The sequence below is a fragment of the Sipha flava genome, unplaced genomic scaffold (assembly GCF_003268045.1).
Source record: "Sipha flava isolate LNK unplaced genomic scaffold, YSA_version1 299_pilon_pilon, whole genome shotgun sequence".
Lineage (NCBI taxonomy): Eukaryota > Metazoa > Arthropoda > Insecta > Hemiptera > Aphididae > Sipha > Sipha flava.
Window position 1 is genome coordinate 1,563,372 of NW_020272971.1, and position 22,823 is coordinate 1,586,194.

General features: G+C 29.8%; 1 protein-coding gene across 1 annotated transcript in view; it reads right to left on the reverse strand.

Annotated features, from left to right (window-relative positions):
• The window catches only part of LOC112685944, a 67,867-nt gene that overhangs the window by 43,669 nt on the left and 1,375 nt on the right, over window positions 1–22,823 (reverse strand). The gene's annotated exons all lie outside the window — the stretch shown is intronic.

A 22,823-nucleotide genomic window follows, 5' to 3' on the forward strand; every position in this document is an offset into this window, starting at 1 on the left:
AATGAAATGTATTCGTGCGAGGGAATAATAACTGTTTTAATTATTATACTCTTTATTTTAACGTGTAAACTTTTCATCCGAGGTGACAAAAACGAAAAGTGACTGACGGTGTGTAGTTGTTTATTTATTTTCAACGTGAATATAATAAGAACAAATCACTAAAAACGTTGACAGTACGTGTTCGTGCCTCACGTCGTCTCCTGCAGTTTAAATTGTTAAAAGTCGAAAACATTACTTCAGAGAGTCGTATTTCTTCGGCGCAGTTTATCTTGATTTAGGAAACTATCAAGTGGTCGACCAGATTTTTCGTGTGGAACCCGTAGAAAATTTGCTCCAAGATCTCGTAAACATTACCAATATATAAAATATATTAGGACAAATGGGGATCAAACGACATTTACATTAGGCCTCAAAAACAAAAACAAAAAAAAAAAAAAAAACGAAATAAATAAATAAAAATAAACTTTCCCGGTACGTGTAAGTTTGTTGTTTCCGGTAGGCTCGGATGGTTTTTTTTTTATTGCAGATTTGTACGAAGAAAAATCGTTTTATCTGCGCATTGACTACTAAACCGTGCGTAATACGAAATAATATCTATACATACATATAGGCATATAATATTATGTATACACATAAATGCGATATTTGAAATGAACAACAAACATAAGACGGTCTGAGCATAAAAAATGAGTAATAACGAAAATAATAATAATAATAATAATAATACACGAGGAAAATATTATAATATAAAATTGGAGTTTCCGCCGGAGCTGGCTGATTCGCAATTAGGAACGTGAAAGGAAATAATGTTATGCACGGAACCCAACCTGAGGCGATACGACAAGAGACGGATTCGTCGTCGTCGTCGTCGCCCCGTCGGCAGCCGACGGAGATGGAAATCTTTTCCGCCCGATTTGTTCCCATTTGAAATTATCGAACATCCGATTTGCACCGAGATTTGTGGCTAAAAGATATGAAGGTATAAATAAATAATAATAAATGAAAAAAGGTAAAATACAAACCCTCGAACGTAGTTTATCACATTCCTTTTCGTGCCCCTTCGTCATTTCGCGAGAATCTATAATTCAGTTGCTCGCGAAACCCCATGCATCGTTATAAATATTATTTAGGAGTTATAACAGCATACGCGAACACTTATCTTACACATGTACCCGTCACGGAACGAAATGTAAATAAATAAAATACAAGATACCGTCGGTTTCGTTGCTATTTTTGACACAAATAATCACAATGTTTATTGTTCGTGGACAATTCGTCCACGGATATATGACTGTATATGTTACTATAGTAACGGACTCAAACTCCATCGAACCGTCTTCCGAAAATTTGGATTCGCTTCTGACGTAACAATCAACTAATGATTTAATTTAATTATGTTGTTTCGACGAATGAAAGTGTACGCTTTGCTTTTTATGTCACGTTTGATTTTGTCTATGTGTAAAACATTCGTTTTAAATGAAACCTTAGAATCTTTTACCGATGAACACAATTGTTTACCATCAAACAAAACAAAGACCTAAAGTTAGTAAATTTTCGTATACGGCATATACCTTACTATACTATGTGTGTTTAAATGCGTTTGACTTGGAATTAAGGGACATTTTCACTTTTCATTCGGTATTATGCGCATACCTAGTTGTATTAACTGAATTATTGAAAAATAAATAGATCTGTTTTTAATAGTTATATAATAATATAAGACATTCATTTTAATAAAATTCTTCGTTTTATTATCAAACTTTGTGTACTGTTTAGAAATCTGCATTTCCAGTGCTGGTGTACAGTACGCGAGAAAAGTATACCATATATTGGTACATCTTATTTTTAGATAAGGGTGAGCATTAATTCGCGTAAACTTTGATATAATCCTGATTTATGATTTCTAAGAAAACTTTTTGACTCAAACCACTAAAAGTATACAAAAAAATAATAATTATGAATTCGGCCCGAGAATGAAAACAACATTTCATTATATTTTTATTTCCTGAGACCATAGACTTAACCGTAACCGTAAACTTCATCTGACTATTTTCTTATTCTGTATTCATTCTAAAAACAATATCAATAAAAATTGAAATATTTATATTACAAACGCAATATAACAATATTCAATTAAGTGTCAGTTTAAATAATCTATGGTTTCAGCCTGAAGACGAACAGTCTTTTGTTTTGATAAATTAATTATTCTACTTACATTTTTCTTCGGGCTATATTATTTTGAAGATAAACGATTTATCTCAAATTCGTTTTATATTTGATAGTGAAATAACATTTTAGTATAAAAAAATATTTGAGATACTTAATAGTTTAAATTCAAACAATATAATTATAATAATAATATCATATTAAGAAAATAACTATTCTAAGATAACGATGGAATTTTTCTTTTTACATTATTGTTCAAAAATAATTATTATTTTAAGAACTCATCACCAATATAAATTATAAACATTTTTTTTTTTAATTTTTAGTAACAAAACGTACAACCTATAATTAATTATTACAATAAGTATCCAATAAATATATAAATATTATATAAATAAAACAATAGATATATTTACTCAGATTTAAGAACATTTTGAAGCCGTTCTAACCTTTTAAAGCTTGAGTTCATCGTAACTGATTTTAATAGTTTAAATAGAAAAACTATTGACGGATATCTATACACATTATAAAATATCCTACGCTTGGAAATTGAGTACATCATTCGTTTGAATATATGTCACGCGTATACTGAAATGATAGTTTCTAAATAAATTGAACGAATAAGATAAATGAATACGAACAAAACGTATTTTTCACGATTCGGAAATATCAAGATGACATTTGTCGGGTTCAATGTTGATTAACACATTTCATTTCAAAAATTGTTTCTGTTTCCGTTCGGGTACTGATAATTAAATAAACAACACACCATTCGGTAAATTGAAATGCACTGAAATTCGCTGCACAAAAAAATCTTTATAAGAAAAGTCGATGAGTGATGGCCACGTATGTGTAATACTCCACCTGCCGATTTGTATCGCATACATAGATGCAACTAGAGTTCAATTTCTGAGTGGGCTAAATTTTAATGATAAAAGGGGCTCATGGGGACTTTACGATCTTACTTATAGTCATTAATAGTTTCTTTCGAAGCAAAATTAACATTATTTTTTTATTTTTTTCAGCAAATCTATTTACGATTTCGTTATTCGCATAGCATGATCAATGTTCGTGCTGAAACAGAAGTTCGTTTTGCAGACGATGTTGGAATTGCCGACGGGATGTACACGTGGACGAAAATGACAAAAATGACAATTTCACAATTTTCACAGTCGGAATCGATATTGATCAACATTAATCACAACGAACTTTTGAAAACCGAAAACGTAGAAAATTGGGCTCGGAACCGTCGTCGGGACGAGATAATCATCGGTTCCCCGAGCTCAATGGATCACGATCTCCCAAACGTGCGCCACATGTAACGACGCGAACACGCTTACATTAGTTTGGACACGCATATATTAGTACAGAATTACGCAACTCGGTAAAACGCTGAGGACAACGATCGCGCTCTAATTACAACGCGGTACAATTGTGTTTCAATTACTTCTTCGTTTCTCTGGCCATGGACGAGGCGGGTCAACGAGCGTAAAATTATGATCAACTGAATATGTTTTCAGGCGCATAATTTTCGAAACATCAGAGCTGTTTTTCCAAAATCATACAACAGCTGTTGTTGCGTAAAGGTTCACATTTTTTTCCGGTGCATTATAGCTCTCAACGTCATAAAATCGCACTGTGTTATACGTGCGCGTTAGACGGGAGAAGGAAAATAGTCCTCGAAGTCCCTGTCCAGGAATACGGACTCGCAATGTTTTTATAACAGAAAGGTAGACTGTAAGACAATTAAGAATCTAAATTGCGTATTTGTCATTACCGTTCACCCGCTTTAAATTTAAACACTGTGCTACGTAACTACTTACAATACTCGTTACTTGTAATTACTTATGCGTAACGATATCTCTGGTATTATTTTTTGAATAAATGGACAGTACTTAGTTTTTTATTTTTTATATAAAATGTATTAAAAAATAATAGATACGATCAGCGAACGAAAAGGAACGCTTTACAAACAGCTACGGTGTGTACGTGACTTACGGCCAGTGATAGAATGTTTCATGTATAATCAATCGAGTGTTGGGTACTCAGCTGTAGGGTTTCCTTGGACTAATGGATAGCGAAATGCCGAAAGCTCTTACATTATGCAGTTACAATCTATGGAGTCATGCGACATACAATGAAGGTGGTGGTTGTGGCATTTATCGTTTATATTTACCTCGCGAAATAAAACAATTGACGCTGTCTCGTCTTGCGACTCACTGAAGGAGCACAAAATTATTTGACCGTTCGGTTGGAAACCGGAATGTACGCCGGATACACACGTAACGAATGCGATATAAAATTGACATGTGATGATAAGTCTCATCGCCGGGTGGCATATTAACATACCGTACATTACTACACAACCGGTCGTTTCTGATCGGCTCATTTCAAATAGCACGCTATTATAATAGGAATATTATATTTATACATAGACCTTATACTAGTATAAGGTCTATGTATTTATATCATAAATTAAAATTAAAATTCAACTCGTGATAAAGTAAATTATTAGTAAACTTAAAAGTATAGTTAAGTTAAACAAAGTTAACATGATTTTACCAATAAATTACACTTATGTCATTAAAGAAAAAAATGAAAACTTTATGAAATGTAGATCTAATATAACAAATTTAGTAGATTGTAATAATTGGGTTGCTGAATTTAGAAAAATTAACCATTTAAAATGGAACTCTCTCTAATCATTTACACCAAATGGAAAAAAAATTTCTTTTTTGTTAGTACTTACTTATAAATTTATCACTACAAGCATTGATTATAAATACTATTTTATGAATTTATAATCAATGGTACAAGTATTTATTATTATGACATAGTATTAAAATGTATATTAAATTATTTATTTTAAGTACCTATAAAGTATAAAAGTATTATATTAAATATAACGTAAATGTTTTCTAGTTTCAATATAAAAATATTTTAAAAATTGATATATTATTATGGTATATTTCCAAACTAAACATTTTGTTAATATTTACTAGTACACATAAGTGTATACATAAGTGTTATACAATAAATGTTAGTAGGGTTTATACTTAATTTAATACAATTTAATGACAAAAAATATAGTTCATCTTCTACTAGAATACAAAAACTTGAAGCACGATTAAAAAAAATTACGAGTGAAAGACAATGGGAAATATTTTTGCATACAGCTGGAAATTTATCGGCACCATTTCGAAAGAGATCTGGTACAAAAATTTCTGTCCAACCAACTTCTATTGCTAGGTGTTCACCAAATATCACAAGAGGAAGTAAAAGATAACCATCAGGTTGACCAGCTAAATGTACATCTAGTTTGAGAAAAAGGAAAAGAAATCTTGGCAGTAATGTAAATGCTAACTTATCAAATGCAAAATCCCATGGGCGTGGTCATTAATACATTTAAATATATTTTTATTTATATATATGGGTACCAAGGTAGGTTAATCTAATTATTTTACATGTTTTTCAAAAAATAAAAAGGGTATAATGTAAGTACTGTAAGACTTACAGTGTAAGTAATGTAAATGTTAAATAAATAAAAAATATTTACAATTATAATATAAATATAATATTCCTATTATTAATAACTGTTGTGATAACAGCTGTGACTCCAATACTAATACAATATTATGATAATTGATTAATTGATAATAGCGCCCTATTTGAAATGAGCCAATCAGAAACGACCGGTCGTGTAGCAATGTATAGTATGTTAATATGCCGCCGGGTGCCGTGTTAAGAATTTGTCACCGGTTAGTCACGCCGGATGTCACACACGTAGAGTGAAAAGCACAAACAAGTAAAATACACGTGCCGACGATTTAATTATCCAGTTGCCGTGTAATGAATATACACCGTTAACCACGGTAAATATTTTGATAAGAACCGAATCGATTGATACTATAGACGAATCAACCTAGTCAGGTCTAACCGGTGACAAATATCGGTAGGAAGATTGGTGTACTAACTACTCTACTTTTGGGATTTTTGTTACCGCTATACATTTTCGTTTACAACTTAATGCTTTAGACTTGATATAGTTATATTGGTAGAAGGTTTTCTATAACGAAATTTGCATATTTTCGTGCCGATTAGAGTAGATAATACATTTCCAACGAAATAAACAAAAGGTTGAAACCCATTACGTCTTTGAAATCCGTTCTCCCCTCAGAACTAAAATATATCCACCACTGGCTCTAATTGGTAGATATAACGATTTTGACTATGATTTTACTCCAAGCTAACAAATCCTTGTTAGAGGAAAACAGTCCATTTCATGCGGATATACTGTTTCTTTTATTAACATCCGATGAAATGTATTACGTACGCTAATCAGACACGGAAAAAAATAATTTTGTTATAGTAACAACCTCATGGAATCCAGTGAAAACCCGCACACTAATAAGTCATAGTTAAAACAAAAAATGTTTGCTCTTTAGTTAATACTAGTCATGAATAATCTTGTTTTATCAAAATAGAACATGCTCTATTCCGTCAATCAAGACAAAACAATTTTTATCAGTCAAAACTAGTAGTCCATAGTACCATAGTCGTTGCAAAACGGTCGTACGTAACATATATAATTATTATATTTTGATACTGTTTTTATATATTATATTACATTTAAATATACTATATATTTTTTTCATATATTATACATTTTGTGTACCTATATTGCATAAACCTTTATCATGTGTGTACATATATATATCCACATAATATATGAACAAATAATAAACATATGTATTATTTTTAATTTTTCTACAAAGACTTTATTATGATCGCTGAAAGTATAGACCTGGAAACACTTATAACACTTGTCCAACAAAGATAAACTATCTATAATTATAAAGATAATTAAATTAAATTAAATTATTTTTTGTACGTTTTTTATTTAAAGGATGAACCCACATTATTTTTTGTTTTTCACTCTTTTCGATATTTAACAACAAAAACCACAAAATACGGACAATAACTTTTTATTTGTCGGAAGACATGTTGGTGACTAAATACGATACTAAATACTATAAATACGATTCCAACCTAATGATGACTAACACAGTTTTGCTCTTTTGGTGTGAGGCCGGCCAAAAATAAATTGTTTTTAGTTGACTTAAACAAAAATGACTAACAATGACTAACACTGTTTTGCTCTTTTGGTGTGCGGCCGGCCTTATAGTTTATTTGATTCATTTAGTAAACATTATAGAAGTCATATATTTGTTCATCGGCAACCATTTGATAATAAACCAAAGCCAATTAATATTATTCTATTTAATCATAATAATGATATTAATTCAGTATAAATTAATTAAGTACTTATGTGCTAGACAATCGTTCTGAAATAACTCATAATTATGAAATAAATGTAAATAAATTTAAAAAAATAGTTACAGGGGAAGCAATTACATTGATGTCAAAATAGTACAATGAATCAGTTGTACCAAGGAACAAAGTTCAAACTCTTATTAATGATGTGAATTCTTTTAATGATAATTGTATGCAAATATTGAAAACTAAAGTTTTACACTGTTTAGAAAACCATAAAGATGATAGTAATTCAGCTACCAAAATATCAGAAATGTTTGATTTAGTTAGTAATCCCTTTATAAACCTACAATCTGAGTATAAGCGTTTGTAATTGTTAGAAAAAATTGGCCTTTTTGTAAAACCTATTGAAATTATTATTGGCAGTAAAGTTAAAGAGATTTTGAAGGATGGTAATATTTTGGTTGAAACTGTAAATGTGAATATTTGTTTTATTTCATTAAAATCTGTCTTTAAAGTTTTTTTTGAACAACCTAATGTTTTAAAAACTATTTTGCAATATTTTGTTGATTTGATTTCTGAGAGTGAAGACATAATTTCTAGCTATATACAAAGTGAAGTTTGGAAAAATAAATGTCATAGTAAATCTGGAAATATATAAATACCATTCTTTTTGTATTTTGATGAGTGTGAGACTGTCAACCCACTTGGTTCTCATGCTGGACAAAACAGAATAGGAGCTGTGTATGTGTCTTTTGGATCATGTTTCCTTCCAGAATTTAGTTCATGCTTGAATTATATTTTTCCAACACAACTTTTTAATGCTAATGATAAGAAATAGTTTGGAAATAAAATTAATTTTAAAGAACTAATTTCTGAAATAAACGATTTACAGAGTATTGGTATAAAATTAGTAATTAAAAATCAAAACTACACTGTATTTTTTTGTTTAGCTTTAATTCTTGGTGATAACTTAGGTATAAACTCAATATTAGGATTCAGTGAGAGTTTTATGGCTAATTTTTCTTGTAGATTTTGTAAGTGTTCTAAATTAAAATGTAACTATTTAGTTATTCAAAGTGATAGTAAATTAAGAGATGAAAATAATTATTTACAAGACTTGATTACTGATAATATATCTGTGACAGGTGTGTATTAAAGAACCATGTGTATGGAATCAAATTGATGGTTTCATGCAGTTTATAATTATTCAGTAGATTTAATACATGATGTTCTAAAAGGTGTGGTTCTTATGATATTTCTAATATATTATATGAATTTATTATAAATTTTAAATATTTTTCTATAGAAAAATTAAATAATTATATTCAATATTATAATTATAGTTCTCTTGAAATTCAAAATAAACCAAATTTAATTTCCATTGCTGTTTTAACAAAAAAAAAAAATTAAAAATGTCAGCTAGTGAAATGTTGTGTTTTACTCGACAATTAGGTGTAATGATAGGTAGCTTAATTCCTATTGATTCTAAAGTTTGGCAGCTATATATATAAATATTATTAAGAAAAATTATTGAGATAGTAACTTTAAAACCAACACGACACAGACAATATGTATAATATCAAAACTCAAAAAATTATTGATCACGATAATCCTAAGATGACTAGTTTTCAAAATGCACTTAAACAACACTTGGTAAAGCAAAAAGATGATCTTCAACAAACGTTATTTTAAATGGTAGGTTTATTTAGTACGAATAACCCTATGGGTTAATTCATATTCTTCTAATATCTTAAATAATAATATAAATACATTTTGTTACCAGGAACAAAGAATTAAATCAAAAACAAAAAAAAAAAATCAGAAGGCATAGAAAATGAAAAAAGAAACATCATAACCAATCGCTTAAAAGCTCAGCGTGATTTACTTATAAAATTAAATTCAACTAAAACTGAAATGGTAATAATAAGATAGAAGATCGTAACATCGATTAATCAAGGAAAAAAACAATGCAATGAAATTACTACAAAAATATCAAATGAAATGGAAAAAAGTACGATTCATTTATTTTCAATAGTATTATTAGCTAATTATTTTAATTTCACTATAATTATTAATTATAAATTTTATACATTTATAATTCCAATTCTTAAAAGAAAAATAGGTTACAGCCAATGTCTTTTAAAAGACTTAACAATATATGAAAGCGAACAAGCCATTCATTTTAAAAAGTGTGATTTCAAAAAATCCACAGCAAAACAATTTAAAAAAATATATCTTAACAATCAGCAGCAAAAGATAATAATTATCATTTTGGCAGTGTTTAATCTGATTAATTGTAGCAAGTGAATATTTAAAAAAAAAACAATATCTTTTTCCATCAAATGTTCGATTTTACCAATTTTTTCAATCATTGATACATTTAATTGATAATAATACGGTGCTTAACCAGTGTAGTACAAATTAAATTGTAAACTTGTATTTTTATTTTTTTATTTATGATTATTTCATCATCCTTTTATTTATTAATATGTCAGAAATCAATATTTTTTTACTTTTTGTTTGATGCAAGTATGTAACCCAAAAACGACAGGTCAAAAGTAATATAGATATTATTTTATTTTATTATATTCATGATTCATATATTACACTTAAAAACTTGTTAAAATCAATTACTAATTCAATGAGTGTAAACATTGAAACATTATGGTATTTTAATAACATTTTAGTTTCCCTTGTGATACCTCAGATAATTTATGCAATATGTGTTAATGGCTATATAATTTTATATCATTATATTCACCAATCAGAATTTGTTGTGTTCATCTTTAACTCAAGAAATCGGAAAACTGGGAGATCGGAAGAGGCAATTGAAACAAGAAGCTGAAACAAAGTACAATGAAAGTGAATTATTGAAGCAAAAACTGATGGACACTTCGGCGGACATGGATATCACGAGAAGAGATAATTCTAAGTTAAGAGTTTTATGGAACAAAGTTAAAACTAATATAGAATAACGCAATGAAAATATTCAAAGGATAAAAATTGATTTTCAGTTATAACTTTGCCTGTGTATTTATTATAAAAAATATTTATTGAACTATTTTCAAATATATTTTTTGTACAAATGAAATATAATATTACATTTATTCATCTATATATTATTTATATATTTAGGAAAGCAAAAAATGAACACCATGCACAACTAGTGGAAGTAAATAGTTACAAAAGCAATGCCCAAATTGAATCGACTAAAAACATAAATCTTCACCACTATTCAAATGAACTTAAACTAAAACAGAGTGATTTACAAAATAGTTATTATACGCTTTTAGATAAATTCAACAGCTCTAAAGATGAATATCCTAAGCACATACAAATCACAAATATTGAATACTTAAACTTAGATCAAGTTTTATTAGTACGTATTTCTAAACTATTATCAATAGTATTTAAATTAATGGTTTTTATTTAAGGAACAAAAAAACAGTAAATAATGAAATACAAATTTTAATAAATTTACTGGGCGAAAAATCAAATTTGAAATTGAAATACAAAGAAGATTTTTAAGCAAATTAAAAATATAGTCAAATACAAATAGTAAAAGTATTCAAAATAGTAAAAAAATATCAGAACTTACGATTAAAATTAAAGATCGAGTATTTATTTATATTTATAAAAATAATATTGTTCATTCAAATTTTTTATTATATTCAATTTAGGAAAAAATGTTACTCAAGTTTGAGGAAATGTTCAGACAAGCTGTACTACAATTAGAACAATATCGTGAAATCAGTTATATATAAAAAATGACATGGAAGAAAATACAAAATGTTTGAATGACAAAAAAGTTATATTATCTACTTCACATTCTGAACTGAAAAAACTAGACCTTGATATTCATAATAAATCGAAATTAATTTTGGAGGAAAAAAAATGAAAATTACGGAGAAGGTAGAGACAAGTCGAGAAACTCAATTGATTACTATATTAGTATACATTTAATTTAATTATTAATATCTTCATTATATTTTAGGAGAGTTTTATAAAAATTGATCAAGTTTAATATAAAATTGAAGAAGCTCAAAAAAAAAAACAGAATTAATAAATAAATCTAGGGTTCAAAATCAAAATCAAAATGTTCAACTAATGAATAAGCGTGATGAACAATATAATGAACTTAAAAACGTTCATTCGGGTAAGCATTTATATTATAATGTTACAAATACATTTAAAATTAATTTATTTTTAATATTATTTGGTATAATATTTAAATTTAAATCCTCGATATGCATTATTTATCAATCAAGAATAGTGGTTCATAGGGAATGTAATATTTATAATAAAAATAAAACATTTAAACAATAACGTATTATTATTAAGAAAATTAAGAATAATTTAGGTGTTTTATAAATGTAAAAAATAATTCTTTAAAATATTCGATTTCCTTAAAACTTAATTTTATAACGCTTACAAATCATTCTTGCGAATTTCCGAATTTCCAGTAATTTATTCTTTTTTTAGCTACGGAGAAAATTATATGAAAATTCTTGTATCAAATGTTTATTCATTAAATATTAAAATTGTAAACATTTTTGACTACCAAAATATATAGGATTTTTTTTAAAATCACTGGTAAATTTTTTATTGATAGTAAGATCAATTTTTTTTCTTTAATCAGTTATGTTTTTGTATGAAGAAGTTTGTACTAAAATTTTAAGACTTTTATTAAAACTCAAATTTTTTAACAACATTTTCAATGAAAATATGTCAATACGTAAAAAAATACACGATGATATAGAAATTCATTGAAAATTCATTGTATCTATTATTATTATTGTTATGATTACGCTGAAAAAAAAAAATTAAATTTTGTCGAAAATCAGTACACTGTAATTTTTTTCGTATTTTTATAACTTTTCTACGGTTTTTTGTAACTATTGAGAAAAACTCTAGAGAAATTTGTAAAATAAATCATTCTATATCCAATATCAACTATACAACATATTGTATTAAAAAATTTTATAACCGTGATGCTCCAAGCAATCATTTTAGTCGAAATATTGTACACAATCTCATAAAAATTGTGTGTGACAAAATAATACGTGATTATTTTATTATTAGTGGTGACAGTTTGAATCTCGGTTTAATTTTTCAGTTATTCGCTATTTTTTCTCATTACTTATCAGTTATTCGGAAAACTGTTAAGAAATTCAAAAAATGACCTTCTAAAAGTATGAACTAAAATGAATTTCGTATTTATTACTCTTTTTTTTTTTTTTTGTGATCATATCGGAGCATCTCTTCTGTTCGAAACTGTACACATGGCAACAAAAAAATAAAAATATATTTTGATAAAACCAGTACGTTTATACGTGCAAATATCAATTAAAGGCCCCTTAAAAAAAAAAAATTAAAAAAAAATAAAATATTTTTTGTAAAAGTAACTTTTTTTCCGGTTTCTGTGCACCACTTTCAAAATTGAATTTATAAATACACCATGAATTGGTTGTTAATACAACGAATGAATATAACAAAAAAAAATATCACGATAAAGAAAAAATAAAATCACTAAACGGACGATTTCAATTTTAGGTTTCAGTTTTAGACTTCCCTTAGAGCTCGATTCATATGTTCTTGTAGGTTCTTGTGCCAAAGCCGTTACTAAGGTGAGGCAAGCGAGGCACTTGCCTTGGGAGCCTAAAGTTTGGGAGCGCAAAAATATTAAACAATCAATTTATTTTAAGAAATGTTTTGCTAGAAACCTAATTACAATTATTCAGATTTTTCCGAATCGTATTGTACATATTAAAAGCTGTAAGTATGACAATCCTACAACCTGGGGGATACATTACTTCAGTTACAGCAACTGTATAATAATCGGAAAATGTTAATTGCGTCCTAATAAAAAGGTCCCAAATTATCAACATACGTAAGTTTCGGTCCACGTTTCTAGAAATTTTAAAAAATATTCAAAATAAGACTCATACAGCGTTACGGAATCAGAGCATCAGAAATAGAGGAAATTTGAAAAATAATAATAATATATATATATATGTATATATAAATAAAACAGTTGAAAACTAAAAAATAAATCGAATTGAACTCGTGAGGCAACTATTGTTGATAATTTTACCTGCTTCAATATGGAATTACGATAAATTAGATTTTTATGTAAAATTGATTAAAAGAAAAAAAGGCAATTATTTTTATCCATACCGATATTATAACAGTCCGAAATCTAATGAAACGGGAAGGAATGTATTTCGACTATGTTGTCGAAAATAAACAGGGCGCAATGAAAAATGTACAACGGGACGCAGCCCGCACTGCAGTCACCCGTAGTAACGATGTGGGGCCCCGTAGCACGTTTTACCGCCTACGCAGACACCGGTGGCGCCGGAGCGACGGTCGGACGATTCCGAAAAAAAAAAACTTACACTAGACCCCGACCAAAACGTTTTCAGATTTTCACGTGTGCGACTTCTTGTACCCAATACATGCGACCCTCCAACGATTTATATGCGGCCCGAACAGAACTCGTTGAATTGATAATGAAATACAAATTTCAAAACTTATAAATATAAAATAGGTATAACAAAACAATCAAAATGTGTCGCAAATTCAAAAACAAAATATGCAAAGAATGTGTACATAAGTAGGAATCCTTACTGATTCACATCTTGACGACCTGCTAAGAATAGCATGCAGCGGCTACAAACCAGATATAATCAAAATAGTAAAAAAACTATATCAATATCAAAATTCACGCTAATTTAAAATAAATATTTAATAAAATTGTTTTATTATAAATTTTCAAATTTTATATAATACATACACAATATATTAGTTTATTTTAACTTTTTTTTTTTTTTTATGAGTATGAGTATGAGTTGAGTATGGCTGTTGTACCGGCACGGTTATCAGGCTCGACTCACGGTGGAGACCGGCACGGTGCAGCACGTACGCGTCGATTTCGGTGACCATAACGACTTCAATATTACATTACGACGGGTGAGACAGAGAGAGAGAGAGAGAGAGAGCCGCGTGGGCGCGAAAGCATTCGTCCCGGACATACGCGTTATGAGAAATAAAGCCGTTTAAAAACATATTTTTGACAGCGCGAATTCCGCAGGAGCGCGGCAACTTTTGTGCGTGCGATTTGTCATTGTCACGGATTATACGGCCAACGTTCCGGCCCGGCTCTTGTGCGCAAGATGAACTCTTCGGTGTAAATTACTTTCCGCTTCGTTCCGAGTGTGTCGCCTTTGAAACGGAATTATTTATGACGTAATATAAAACACCGGCGCATCGTGTCCTGGCTTCTTCTTATCACCGTGGTCCGCCGAACGCGTCCGCGTCGCGCCACGTGTTTTATAATTACCGTCGCAATCACTTGTCCGCAAGGCTGGATTTAGGAATGCGGGGACCCTGGGCCCACCATTAGAATTAGATTTTTCTCCGATCAAACATATTTAATAACCAAAATTCTAAATATTCAGAATTTTGGTTAGGAAAAACAATAATTTGTCGTGATGAAACAATAAGGGTAGTAAACTAATTTAAATTTTACTTGTAAGCTCGCTACTAAATTTTATACAATTATAATATGCAGATATATAATTAGTTATTAAATATTAATAACATTTATTTATAAATTTATGACAATATCAATGATTGAACATTTTTATTCAAGTTGTGATTTAAATATATTTTGCAAACTTTATATTGTGTTAGTTGAATGAAAAAAAAACCACATTTAGTGGAGGCCCGGGGCTCGAGCCCCCTGCGCCCCCCCTAAATCTAGCCCGGTCCGGTACATCGGTTACCATTACCGAATCGACCTACCCGTCCCTCACTCACTCACCCGGAAAGTCCAGTGATACAATGACCACGAACTAAAATCGAACAAACCATCGGACGAGACATTTACCGATTGACGAAAAACTTTTGCGACTCTCCTGAGGTGGCAATTGACGCGCGCGCGAAGCGCACACTGAACCGCGGGAATCGAATCGAAACACTTTCATTGGTGCCAGGCCTGACTTGGACGATGTCATAATAATAATATTGTATACAAAATTTTTCCGTTACTATTGTTTGTTTCTCGTGAAAGAAGTTGTTCACTGCGAGGACCGCTTTTATATTACCATTTCCTGCGGTGCACACCGAGATGTCTACTTTCTCAGTGTCAGACCCTTGAAACTGACTGATGGTGATTGTAATTTACTATATCTACATTTTATTTTCAACGCTCAAATTTTTATTCCAGACCACGCGAAACATATTTCAATTTAGCCGGCGGTTGATCGACCGCGACATGGCGTGTTCTCCTATCTGTTCAAGAAACACAAGGTTCTTCTTGGTACGTTAGTTAACCTTTATTATCATATTATTCGCTAACAGATACGGGTCGTTTTTTCTGAACTCTAAGCCTACAGTTATTGTATGGCTGCTTATGGAATGTACGAAATCCGCACGTCAACTGCACCACTCCAATTCGAGTACCTATTCGAAAATATTAAGAGATTCCATATTGAATTCGGCTTTAACAACATTCTATTAATCGTTGGGTCAAGTGATTTTTTTTTTTTCATTTTTAAAATTTTTATCAAAACATGTAGTTTTATACAAAAAATAAATATTAATCATATAAGCCTTATAATTTATATTATTTTTCATATAGTTTGTTTCGAATCCGTTGCCTTATAATTTTACGTTTTATCGAATGCCGCGATGTTTCTTGGCCATTCTTCGCTAATCAACTACACACCTGTGATATGTAAGTAGTTTCACTCGTTGTAATTTCTCTCAACCGTATGCATTATTACATTTTATGATTACCGAGAACATGCACAAATAATTGAAAACTCAACGGTATAAAATTAATAAAGAAATACGTCGGCAAACCGAGTCCTGCATACATGTAAATGCGTATGTAGCTATAATAATAATGTTTTTCATTACTATTTGGATTCGGGCTTATTGAATTCCATCTCATTGATATTTCCCAAGAATTTCTTTTCACAAAAAAATTATTTTTCAATTCTTTAAACTTTATTCAGGATAGGAAAATGAAAATGGTACACAGTTAATTCATAGTGGCTACAAATATTTCAACGGAACTCAAAATGTTTACCTGTCCAATTCATTTTAATATTTGAAATATTTCCCAAAGAATTCGATACATGGTAATATGAATGTCCGATATTTATAGAAATTTAAAGTAAAAATATGCATGTATTTATTATTAAAGAAGAATAAATGTTTCCAAAGTGAATTTTCAATTATATGGCTACTATATAGCTTACATAATTGAATCTTTTAATTTTAACTTAAATTAATTAATAAATATATAATCATCTTGCTTACGAGCCGACTTTAGAGGTTAGTGAAAATAAAAAATTTAAAAATTGATATTGTAATAAATAAATATTTAAAATTATTATTATTTTTTTTCAATGTAATAATGGAAAAATTCGTCGTTTAAGTTAAATTCAATTAAAAAAAAAAAAATACTTAAATCACTGTCGTCTGAAGATGTCCTCGAGTAAAATAATCGAAAACCACTTGTTCCTACAGTTCTCGAGCAAAAACCATTTTTGACTTCAACTCTACCCTTCTATTTTTGTATATTGGTTTTCCTATTTACGAACCACGAAAACACTCTATGCAAGGACTGACAACGAATTCGAAACGAACATTTGTACCTCTTGGGCTATATTTTTTGAACATTATATATTAAAAAAAAAAAAACGTGTCCGACCAGGTGAATAAAAACCCTAGAGATGTTTGAGTGGCCTCTCTGTACATAATTGAAAATGTCACCCACGAAAAACCTTTATCATTCATCGCATACGTTCTAGCACACACTCCCATGGGAGTCAACAAAGACGTATGTCTTTTACAGGACAAAACAGTAACCACGTTTATAGGTAGAAATACGTGTATGTATGTGGTTGTGCGTGATCACAAAACATAATTACAAATTGTTATACGATGGTTTGACGATACGCGTTTTAATTAAATCAACTAAAATAACATTTCGTAAAGGGATTGTCTTGCGAAAACAAATTTTTTCATTATTTATTTCCATCGGTACCGCCGTAAAAACAAATGAAAAATAAATGTTATCTTAAGCGAAAACTACGCTTGTTCATTTCCCGAGTAATATTTCTGCTTCATTTTACTGCGGTTGATCTATTAAAAAAATTTAAAAAATTATAAAATACATAGGTACCAACGTAATTAATCTCTATAATGCTAAACATATTATATTTTGCAATGTGTATAATATGCGGATACCGGGACTCGTGATTTATATTCTAGTCTGCAAGAAGAACAACAATTAAAAAGAAGTACAAAAATAAAATAATGTATCTTAGTTGCCATAAATCGTGCAGAAATTGGAGTTAACATAATTATAAGCTTATTTTAAAAAACTTCTTGTCGCCAACCATCGTGCAATAGTGTAATAATTTTCGTCGAGAGCGGAAATTTATATTCTTTGTAACATTTACTTTTATAACTGATTATTTGAGTGTATTTAATTTCCCAGTCGAGTGTACCGAATTTTATACATTTGTAAATTACTGAAATATATACGATTCTATAATTCCATTAGATTCATAAATTATTGATTTATATTGATATGCAACTATATAATACCAAATTTGTATTTTTATAATAATAATAACGACAAAAAGTAAATCATAAATATTTTTCTTAAAGACAATTAGTAAAATTAAAAAAAAAAAAAGATAGCCTTTACTATATTAAATCCTTCACAACTTGTTAAAGAATATTGTATTGATACGAAATGCAATGCAGCAGTTGGTGGTAATATTAGTACAACGTACAATTACGCTTGTTTGTGGAATTCTATCGCAACGCGAAAACAACACTCACCCGAAATCGAGTGATGATTATCGTTCGCTTGAAAAAAAATATATTATCTCTTACTCAGTGCATTCTGTGTACACAAATACTTTGCGATTTTATGTGATAACACATCTGTCTGCAGCCGCAAGTGGTCCATATCGAGAACACAGGAAACAGAAAACTTGAGTAGTCGACCGACCCGACGTTTCGAAATCCTCTCGGCAGCAAGGATGAAAAGATGATCGTTGTTTGTGCGAAAAGCGAATATACAAAGCAAAAAAATCATAATGCTAACAGCTATCGATCACTCCTAATTACAGCTAATGAAAAATCTGCTGGAGTGAAAGTATTAATGCTGATTGATGAATTATCAGGAACATGATATTTCCCAGATGAATAGCTGAATTTTATACAAAACTTGATGAATATTTGATAAATTAATTTTTTGTTTCTTAATACTAATACAAGTCCATTCTCAATTCCTATTGCACGTGAGAAAAAATAAATAAATAAATAAATATCAAAACAACAGGAGTGAATAAATTAGTTCTCCCTAAATTCCTGTCCAGTTGAACAGTGAATCATTACATCAAAATCACTAAATCGATTTCTGAATTCAGAATCGCCACACCCGGCTTGATATCCACGTCATGCTTATTAATGTGCCTTTCCCGTGCGTGAAATATTATAAAGTAAATATATGCGTGTACATACCTCGCGAAAAACAATTATTGCCGAATCTTTAGAAATGTTATGCAAATCTAATTTGACCTTGATCCGTAAACGACGTTACGTGGTAGTGCGTCATCTATACTGCTATACATCATGCGCACCCCCACGAGGTCCCTAAAAAGCACTCTTTCCCGCGACGGCTCTTTTAAACGAAATCCCACTCGCGGTGCATAAATGCGCTCCGCGGATAACGCAATGCTAGCGGATAGGGGAGTGGGTTGTATCGACCCTCAAACCTATCGAGGGTGATCTTTTTTTATTTTTCTAACACGTTTTATTTTTTGTTTTCGTTCATCTTGCCATCGGTTGTGTGTTGCTATTTCGAAGGGTTGGTGTGTGTGTGTGTGTTACATGCGAGTGTTGGAACACCCGAACAATGCAATGGAACAATGCATGTTGGATATCATATATCGAATTTATATGTATGAAATGTAAAAAAAATAGGATTGTCACGTATGTGATAGAAGCGGAATAGATGTTAAGAAATGGCTTTCCGGTTAAGCCATAGAAGCAAGCACGATTATAAGATAAAAGACCACCCGGTTAGGACAAAGATCAAAATCTTAAATAAGTGTGTATTCGGTTTAGAAACATATGTGGTATACCATGGCCTTCATCTACAAAAAAAGTAATATACTCGTATATTTCCTCCTCCCCCTTAATGTCATTATAAAGGAGTATATTAAGTTGGCAATAATATATTTTTTCTATTATTATTATTAAGTAATATAATTTTCTATGTTGTACAAAAGTATTTACACAGATAACTGATCCTTACAGTTACGAGGAGAAAGAAACAAGATATATTTTGATGAAAAATTAGTCACCGGATGTCTTTATTGAAAATTCTAATCTAACGATATCAAAATATGCTTTGTTTATTTACGTGGATAAATTTTGTTTTCTTTTAAATGGCAGTAAAAAAAAAAAAACCGTCATAAATTTTTACTCGTCAAGAAGTATAACCATAATAATAAATTAATACAGTATATAAAATACAATTAATAACCAGATAAAAATTTCTCCCAGGCTAAGGTATAGATTATTCCGTTTTGTATTATTTTATTACATAATTCGTGTAATACGTTTTTTCAAAAATCCCAGAGGGCTGATGGCAGAGGTCCCTCCTCCGTCCCACGGGTGAACTTGCGCGGAAGCGTTGCAGCTATAAAGCTGCTCGTTCCCGGTAAACGTTTCGCTTCCTTTTTTCACTTCTGAAAATTTTACAACTCTCTTGAAAAATTGATATTCTATTGACGGCAGCAACGTCGGCTCATTTCGCGGTACCTACCGCAGAGTCGATACAGTAGTAAGACACATTTTTATCGTTATTGCTACAGAACGAGCGGTGAAACGATGATAAAATGGCTGTTTATTTAGTAACGGGAAAATACACTTCCAGTGAGTCACAAGGAACGGAAGCGCAAACCATTTTGAATGAAAAATTGCCTAGACAATAACATTTTTAGGTTAAGTACGACTTAATCATTTACCGAGGGATTGTGTTTTTAACATTTTTCGTTCTGCTGTACACACGGTTGTTACCAGGTCTTGCCCGAACACCCGTCTGTTTGGGCGTTTGAACAAACAATTAATTAGTTTGATTAAATAAAATGATTTGTTAAAACGATTCGAAAGTTGTTCATCCGCTGTGTTTTAGTTTTTAGCAGAACAAACGATTTTTCCCAGTAGATATAGAAACAGGAGAAGAAAACAAGAAAATAAAATCGAGTTATTTATCAATTATAAACATCAAAAACAAGGACAAAAACTCTGAGGATATCTGAAAAATAAACAGAACTGTATATAAAAGGCTCAACATTACATTTAGTGTGAAATGACTATATCATTACTATATAATTACGTAACACAACATTTCTGTAGTTTTAATACATCTATCTTTTGATATGCTATATGTTAATGGTTTATTTCTTGTCTAGCTAGGTAAAACTTTTATCAATATTCACGTAGTGTATTTAATGGTTATCAACTATTAATAATCAACAAAATTGTTTTGTAACATGTAATGTCGTGTTTAAATTAATAAATTATTTTGTAGAATCAATCATTCAATCAAATAATATCGGCAAACTTAAATATATTAGTAAATATAACATTACATAATTGATATGTTACACGGAAACAAACATGCATACTTACTCGTACGTTTGATGATTAAAATAATAAGAATATTCTGATTATTTTAATATGATAGAAGTACCATATTAAATAAACATACTACATAAAGTGGTTGAAATATTTTAATTTATACGGAGTGAAAGCAAAAACTTTATGATATGCAAATATCAAACAATCCACTCATACTTTTAAGTTTATATAATTTGTATTTTGCGGAAAAAATAAAAATAAATGCTACCCAAAAATGTGGAATTTTTATCTGAAAAATAAATCTGAATACGACTGAAACTAGTTGCTGTATATAATTCATAGCGAAAAAATGAAAAGTGTAAACGGAGAAAAAATAAAATCTTACTCGAAGATGGTGTATAATATCCGGCCTAGATCGTCTCACTGTTAAATTATTAATTTAAGTTTAAAAGCAACAAATACATTAAAAAGAACCGTTTTCAACAAATTTTGGATTACCTAAGAACGGTACAAGACTTTATTGATAAAAATGACCTTATCTCCATTTCTTCGTTACTTTTTTTTAGTTGTTCGTCTTTTTATGGAATACTATTGGGAATTTGAACGAACTCGAAGTACCGTTGAGGTTCAATGTATGATCGATTGATATGGATTTACAAGGACTTTTAAAGTTTTTTAAGGTACCGAAAAGTGTTAACCCTGAAAACAAACAAGTCATTGCAAAACTAATGCATTCCTCGTTACGCTGCACAGTTTTACTAAAAGCCCAGAGATGGCATAATACTACCGAACCCCTTCTTCGACCATCGAAGATTATGTGTATGTGACTTTCAAAAAAAGTCGTTTGAGAGTGAATAGCAAACTTTGGGTAACAAAGACTGAAAAGTAAAACAAAACTATTTTGAAAAGACTAAACTTTTTAATAATTTTCTGAAATCAATTTTAATTAATTTACTCGTTTCCGAACATATATTGATATATTTCCTTACATAAATTTATGTAAGATCGAGAGATCCATAGGTTATCAATCGATATAAATAGTTTGAAAATTTTTTTTTTAAATATAAGCATTTCGTTTCCATTCGTGATGATTACAAATAACGTTTCGTTAGATTATTTAAGTCAAGTCGTATAAGTACGTAAGTAACTAATTGTCATTTGATGTTTTACTAGCAGACCTACACTCAACAGTAATGTGCCAACTGTAATCTATTGATCTATTAATGCATCTATTGAGTGAGTTTGATGAATTTATATTATTATTCAGTGTCTAAGTCTTAATTATTGCAGTACATTTTAAAAATTAAAATATAATATATCAGTTTAAAACTATTTTTAAATTTTTTATTTTATGAATGTTAATAAGTCGAGCTAGACATTTAAAATTGTTAGACGTTTAGAACTTAAAAGTAAGGTAAAAAGTCATACCAAAGAAGTTAATAGAATAAAAACTTATTAAAATTATTAAATTTCTTTATTTATCCATGATAACAATTATGATTTCGTCCAATATGTCTAAATAACTATATTATTTGATTATGACTAGAACGTATTTTGTTCGATTTGTCTATCCGTTCTATCCCCTAGGACAATAGCTTATCAACTCCGATACATGTAAACCATACCATTCGAATACAAACGTAACGTAAAGTTTAGCACACACGATTGTTTCGTTAGAGCGAATAATAAAAGTAAGTACA